This window comes from Lemur catta, unplaced genomic scaffold (assembly GCF_020740605.2).
Source record: "Lemur catta isolate mLemCat1 unplaced genomic scaffold, mLemCat1.pri scaffold_81_ctg1, whole genome shotgun sequence".
In the NCBI taxonomy this organism is placed as follows: Eukaryota; Metazoa; Chordata; class Mammalia; order Primates; family Lemuridae; genus Lemur; species Lemur catta.
The window spans coordinates 588,858-596,707 of NW_025423874.1; the positions used below are offsets into that span (position 1 = coordinate 588,858).

Below are 7,850 nucleotides of genomic sequence, written 5' to 3' on the forward strand. Positions count from 1 at the left end.
TGTGATGGTCACTGCACAGAATTCTTGCCTCCCAGGGACTCACCCTGCTGCTCCTGGAAAGTCGCCTAGAGACAAGAATGTGCTTCTCCTTGCAGCGGGAGCTCTGCTGAGGCTTCCCAGTTTAATCAGTTTCTCTGCTGGAGCCAGAGTTATCTCTTATTGACTCAGTAACAATTAACTTTTTAACATAAGCATAGCCTTCAACCACAAATATACCACAGTTTCAACACGTGATGTGTCAGCCCTTGAGTGCTTGTTAACTAGGGACTTTTATCTTGCCAGGCCTCCCAAGAGCTTAACAATTCAGTGCATAACAAATATCAGAAAATTTATTACTGTGCATTTGGTTTTTGTGGCTGGCGAGTAAAGAATGGGTCATGGGAATGGCACGTCTCAGAGTAAGTTACCTCTGGAAACCACCATTAACAACCATTTATTTTAATACTTTCTAATCGTAAAATTAATATATTCTCATTATAAGAATATTGGAAAAACTGGAAAACTAGAAAGGAGAAAAACAATCACAGTTCCCTTATCCAATGGCAGAGACTATTATATTTCAGTATTTTCACCCCAGCATTTGCTTTTGTGCAATTATACCTCCTCCTCACTATCCGCCCCCTCGCCTACATATTGTTAGGCATTGTTACTTATTCTATGTGTGTTACCCAGATAAAGCTGGGTCGTTCTGTCCTGCTCTTTGTGACTTTGATAAATCCAACTCCAAACTTCTCTTCCTACATCCTATGGGAAGTTCAGGGACCTCCTCAGGATTTCTGGCTTGGACTTCTCACTTCTACTGAAATGTCAGTTTCAACTTTTTGTCTTGTGAATATTTTTTAATCTTTCACACTACTTTGATCCAAGTGAGGGACTAGACGCGTCTCCGCAGTTCTCTTTGTGTGTGAACATCTGTCTCCTCATTCCTCTTTAGAACAGGAACAATGTGGTTTTGGGAATTGACTCCAGATCCAGCCTAAGCTAGTCAGATAATTCCATTCCTCTGCTAGGAATTATTTTAGGAACTCAGGTTTAAGCCAATCAGTGTGTGGCATTTCCCTGGTGACAGTTCCTAGTTCAGGGACAAGTGCATATACTAAATGATTCCAATCAGAATGAAGAGGGGAGTTTAATTTCACAGTTAGATAAGAGACTTTCTCTCCCACTTGTCATGACTATTGTCTCAGTTGGCAGCTCCCTGCATCTGTAAGAATAAAGGTCTCCAAAGGAGGAGGACAGAGTGCGAGAATCGCAAAGCCCAAACTTCTGCATCTTCACTTCCGTGAGCCAAAAAAATCCTTTATCGCTTAAGCCCTATTGAGACAAACTTTCTGTTACTTGCTGCCAAAAGCATGTTAACTCTTATGTAATCTTTCCTTCTCTGTCCCTACGCCCAGCAATATTCACACAAGTTAGCTAGGTACTAGAAATTTTCTTGAGCTGGGGGTTTATATCTCAGAACCATAAAGCACAAAATTTGACATTGAATATTGGATCTAACACTGTTCTGTAGTCATTTCTGTCCACATTTTTGGTTATTTCCTAAGATGGAAGTCAGTTGATGATTTCAAGCGATTTTTGCTTCAAAGCGCCCGCTGACGACGGTGTGGAGAGGAGATGCCGGGGGTGTTGCGGGGCAGGATCCGGACATGGAGAAGCTGCATGTGGAAAAGCCCTGTCGGGCCACAGTCCTGGAGACAAGACGCAGAGGGAGCGGTGAGCCTGTAGGCGCGTGTGGCTCGGAGTCCCCAGGGGCCACAAGCTCCGAGTGGCTGTCTGTCCACAGGGAAAGGAGCTGGGGGAGATGGCTTTATTTCATGTTGCAGCCTTACTATATTCCAGATACCACGGGAAGCTTGGGGACAAAGATTGCAGATTTCCTATCGCCCCTGCTCTGGAGAGGTTCATGGCTGAGGTGAGCAGCAGGCACCAGGCAGAGCAAGGGCGGAGCTGAGCCGTCAGCTGTGTGATCTCCGGGTCACCCAGGACCCCGGTCAGTCACAACCAGGGGTCAGCAGCTGCCCCGTGTGTTAAAACCCCTTCGGCCCTGGTGTCACGTGGGATTTTTCTGAGTCCTGTTTGCTCTGATTAAGATCCACGTTTATCCTGTGTTAAAATCATTCCGAGATGAGTCAGAGCCACCCCCGACACCCCACCCCTGCTTCTTTGCAGTAGGTCCAGGTAGACATCCGCTGTGTTGTCACTTTCCTGCTTAACGCCCTTCAGTGACGCCCTTCCTCTCTGGGGTAAAGTCCTACCCAGGCAGGTGCAAGGCCATGGTGACCTCTCCTCCTTCTCATCCCCCTTCCCATCCTTCACCTCAGTGCCCACTGTGGATGCTCAAGTCCCACCGAGTCCCCCTGAGCCCCCACTATCTTGACCACAGATGAGCCAGACCCACTGAAGAGGTCAGTTTTCCCGGTATTGGGTGGAGGGAGGAAGGAGGGGGGAAGGCACCGAGCCAGAAGCTGGATGCCGGGCTGCCGTCTCCCCTTCCTCTTCCTCTTCCTCTTCCTCTGCCTGTCCCAGTGAGCCAGGAGCCTTCCCCGCAGACACTTGGGGTCTGCCACAGATTTCTCTAGGACTCTGAACTGCCATGCTTTAGGTTCTCCACTTGTCACATGAGAAGATGCCCCTTTAAGTCTCTCTCACTCGCCGCTTCCCTTTCCTTTTGTTTTTTGAGACAGAGTCTCACTCTGCTGCCTGGGCTAGAGTGAGTGCCATGGCATCAGCCTAGCTCACAGCAACCTCCAACTCCTGGGCTCAAGGGATCCTACTGCCTCAGCCTCTCCAGTAGCTGGGACTACAGGCATGTGCCACCATGCCTGGCTAATTTTTTCTATATATTTTTAGTTGTTCAGCTAATTTATTTCTATTTTTAGTAGAGACGGGGTCTCGCTCTTGCTGAGGCTGGTCTCGAACTCCTGAGCTCAAATGATGCGCCTGCCTCGGCCTCCCAAGTGCTAGAATTACAGGCGTGAGCCACCGCGCCCGGCCTTTCCCTTTCCTTCCGGTGCCGTTTCATTGTCTATAACTAAACCAGCGAGACCTCTGGGCCTGGCACTGTAATTCTGAATTTCACTGTTAATACACATAGGTTGTGTCTGCCAATGGGATAAAGCGATCTTAAAGCCCAATTAAACCTGAGATTTTGCTTTCAAGCTGGTTTTAAAGAAGGCGTTTATGCACGGATGTCTGTGTGTGCTGGGTACTGTGCACGCGGAGGAGGCACAGACGTGGCTGCGAAGTGGGGTTCACCCCCCCAGGCATTCACAGGCTTTCTGGGGAGAGAGACAGTAGCTAACGGATTTAACGATGGCAATCCGATGATGATCAATGACTATCAATGATGAGCAAATGACTTAACGATGACAATCCATGTGACAAATGCCATAGCAACATATAAGAACATGCTAGGCCAGCAAAGAGGAAGGAGGGCCATGGGATAGGACTGCACAGATGAGGCAATGTTTGCACCCGGCCTTAGAGGATGAGGAATTTCAGCAGGGCAAGAAGGCAGAGAAGGACTTCCAGGAAGAAGAAAGAGCATCCCTTCATTCATTGCACAAATATCTATGGTAAAAAGGGAGCAAAAACAGATGGGAACTTGGTTCTATGTAGTGTAGGAGTTTAGAGTGTTGTGGAGCCTGAATAAAAGCAAGAAAACTTGGCAGGTGTGTGATTTGGAAAAAACTCCTTATTATGGAAAATTTGAAACATATACAAAATAGGGAAGAGTAAGATAAGGCCCCATGATACACGTGGATCATGATTCTTGTGGCTTCTGTGCACTTGCCAGCTACAACCAGCCTCAGCTGTTTATTTTGAAGCAAATCTCTGGCATCGTAATTTCACCCTTAATATTTCACTAACAGGATGGTTCAAGTTGTGGAAATGTAAGTTAGTACAGTGGGCCCAGGAGACAGGATGGGTTGGGTCAGAGAGGATGAAGAAAAGTACAACCAAGACTGCAACCTGCTCCCCAATATCCATGCCACAACTCCCGCATCACTCAGGTGGCAATATACCCAGCCTGCCTCCTACCTAGTTGTAGACATGTGACTAAGTTCTGGCCAACCCCGTATAAGTGAAAGTTGTTGAGAAGGACTTCTAGGAAGCCTTCTTCAAAGGGGAGCAGCAATTTAGAGAAGACTCCCATCGGAGTCTCCCTCTTATATTTTATTTTTGCAAAGGTGGGTTTGATGGCAGGAGCCCCAGCAGCCACCTTGGACCTTGCAGGAATGCGGAAGATGGAAGTTAAGTGCTGAGGATGATGGGAAAGAAAGTAGCTGATGAGTTCATGAAACCACTGTACCAGCTTTGGGCTCCCTTGTCCAGAATTCTGCACGGCAGAATATATCACTGTGTGTTAAAGTCACTAGTACTTTTAGCTTTCTATTATGCATAGCTAACCTAACAAAAGATAACATGAGCCTTTTCTAGACAAGGATGTCTCCTGAATTGGACAGTTTCTAAGAAGTGGACAGAAGACTCCCACAGTTTCTAGCCAATTGACAAGTAGGAAATGAACTAGTCAGTTAATAACTCTGGTTGTCTCAGTTATTCATAACTGGACTAGGATCAGGTATCACCATTTAACTGGTGGCAGTTCCCTTGCTGGTGGCAGCTGAGCTGGAATCCTATCCTAGAATAGTTCAAGTTTTTTTTTCTTTTTTCTCTCCAGCTCCTTCTATTCATCAAATTTCACATTGTCACTTACTAATTCATTCAAAGGAAACCAGCTGCTGCCTCACTAGAAACTAAGAAAACATGGCATGATTGTGCCCACGGATTCTGGAGTGGTTTGCTGATCGGTAGACAAGGTAAGTCTGAGCCAGATGTGGTTCCTCAAATCACAAAGTTACTGGCTGACCTGTGAGAGCTCCCGGCCCCAGCTGTACATGCCAGCTGGAGGGGGAGACAGCTTGATTTGTGCCAAGGTTTCTCTCACGTAGGTGACGAGGTGGTGCCAGGGCTCAGCCGGACCATAGAGAGAGCTGCAGGTGGGGTTCAGGTCTCGCCAAAGTGCTCTCTTTCCACTTAGAGCTCCCCAGATGGCTGGTTCTGTTTCAACTTCAGCCTTCGGTGGTGGGTAATTCTATGCGTCAACTTCGCTGGGCCACGGTACCCGAATATTTGGTCAAACACCCACCTAGGTGTTGCTTGTGAGGGTACTGATGAGATGATATTAATATTTACATCAGGAGACTGTGAGAAAAGCAGACACCCTCTTAGTGTGTGTAGGCCTCAGCCAATCAGTTGAAGGTCTTAGGAGCAAAGACTGAGGTCCTCCACAGACGCAGGAATTCTGCCTCCAGAATGCCTTTGGGCATAAGACTGCAACGTCAACCGCTGCTGGAATCTCTAGCCTGCCCTGCCCTGCAGATCCAAACTGACCAGCCCCACAAGCGGGAGCCAATTTTTTAAAATAAGGCTCTGTATGTTCATGTATACCCTGTTGGTTTCATATCTCTGGAAAACTCTAATACATCTCTGCATAAGAAAGGATAGTAAAATAATATTTTATTGATCCCTGTGGGCTTTATTAGGAACAGCCATGAAAGGACAAGGTGGCTGTCAGTGACCACAGCCACCACACCACCTCTGCATACAGAAGCTCCTAATAAATGCTTAATATCAGTGCATAACTGTGGGAGAACAGAGCTGTTCCATGACCTTGGCTGAATCACTTCGTCTATTTAAACCTCAGTTTTCTCATCTATACAATGGAGATAGTATTATCTGTTTCTCAAAGAAATATATTATTCTTGTGGAAATTGAAAGAGATAATATACATATTTTATATGTTTTGATATGGTCCTTGGCACATAGGCTTACTAGCGATAACAAAAACTATAGACTGGGTGGCTTATAAACAACATACATTTATCGCTCACAGCGCTGGAGGCTGGGAAGTCCAAGATCAAAGTGCTGGCACATTCAGTGTCTGTTCAGGCCCAGTTTCTTAGTTCATAGATGGTGTTTTCTTGCTGTGAGCTCACATGCTAGAAGGAGTGAGTGAGTTCCCCAGGGACTCTTCTATGAGGGCACTAATCCCATTTATGAGAGCCCCACCCTCATGACCTAATCCCCTCTCAAAGGCCCCACCTCCTAATACCACCACTTGGAGGGTGAGGATTCGACATACGACTTTTGGAGGAAGGTACACATTCAGACCACAGTCCTTGGTCTTCTCCTCATCCACTTATGTGGAAAGAATGGCTTCATCCTTTTTTCTTCTTTTCTCCCAGCCCTGGGCAGTTGTCCTCCATGGAGTCAGGGCATGCCAGGAGGAGGATGGCACTGCAGAGTCCTTACTTGCTTCGGTTTACTCTGCTGGGCTGTCCCCTATCTCAGTTCCTGCTTAAAACAAAAAGAGCAGCTGGGCTCTCTGAGCTGAAAACAGAAAGTGAAGTGAACCATTTCTTGTCTTTCCTGCTTTTTTTCCCTGCTTTTTTAAGAGACTTTTGGCCCCAAACCTCCCCCCTCTCTCTGGATCCTCTGTAAATCACAGCCAGGGGTACCTCTAACTTCTGAGCCTCAGAAAAGCGTGTTGGAGATGAATGGAGAAGCTGCTGTCAGCTCCATGGGTGAAAGATGGTAACATACAACTCTGCTTCCTGTCACACTAGAGAGGAAAGTCATTGGCCTGAGTCAGCAGCAGAACCCCAGCTGTCACCCTTGTCCTTCCTGGGCAGGCGTTTACCCACGCCTCTGGGTGGGTAGCTGCAAGGGGCCCAGGTCAGGCCAGGTAAGGTCTGAGGGTCCCTGGGGATTCCGGGTGAGAGAGGAGGTTTACAGCAAGTGTGTGTGGTCACACGCGGTGGCGCAGGTGGGGCTGAAACTCGGCAGGAGGGGGCATCTCCTCCCCAGGGCAGTGGAGCCTGGGAGCTGGTGGACACCCCAGGGCCCCGACAGAGGAGGCTGAGGTGGCCCCACTGGCAGCTGTGGGAGTGTTTTCCCACTTTCAGGGGAAGCGGAATCACAGACCGATTCTTCAGCAGGCCTTTCCCATCAGCCTTCTGGGCCCTCCTTTCTCCGCATATCCAGATCGGTCCTGCCGAGGACAGACAGGAGGGATGGGCACAAGGCTGGGCCTCAGTGGCACAAGGCTGGGCCTCCCCGGAGGAGGGTCAGGTGCCCTCTGACATGGTGCCGGGCAGGGCAGGATTCAGTGCGTCGTTCAGTGTTCTTGGAGAAGACAATGGAGAACGTAACAAGTGCTGGCATGGATGTGGAGAAACTGGAACCCTCGAGCCCTGCTGCCACTGGGGGGCGCACAGGGGTGCAGCTGCCATGGAAAACAATATGGCAGCCCTTCAAAAATGTAGACACAGGATTAGCAAATGGCCCAACCATGCCACATCCGGGTGTATGTCCAAAAGAATTCACAGCAGGGGGCTAAACAGGTATCTGTGCACCCATCACAGCAGTGCGGGCTGTGTATTGGCCACGCACAAGAGCCAAGAGGGAGAAGCAACCCAAATGCCCATCAGTCGACAGATGGATAAACAAAATATGATATATTCACACAGCAAAATATTATTCTGTCTAGAAAGGATGGAAATTCTGACACGTGTTGCAACACGGATGAACCTTGAGGGCGTTCTGTTAAGTGAAACAAGTCAGTCACAGAAAAGACAAACACTGTATGATTCCATGTAAATGAGATGCGCAGGGAAGTCAAACTCACAGACACAGAAAATGCAGTGGTGGTCGCTAGGGGACTGGGGAGGGGGAACAGGGAGTTACTGTTTCATGGGGACAGAAGTTCAGTCTGGGAAGATAAGCGTTGTGGAGATGGATGGCGATGATGTTCATATGACAACGTGAATATACTTAATGCCTCT

General features: G+C 48.1%; 1 long non-coding RNA gene across 1 annotated transcript; it reads left to right on the forward strand.

The window, feature by feature from the left end:
* Window positions 1-363: 363 nt before the first annotated feature.
* Window positions 364-1,866, forward strand: LOC123630044. Its single transcript, XR_006732569.1, has 3 exons — window positions 364-398; window positions 1,548-1,716; window positions 1,843-1,866. It is a non-coding gene; the product is annotated as an uncharacterized LOC123630044 (long non-coding RNA).
* Window positions 1,867-7,850: the final 5,984 nt, after the last annotated feature.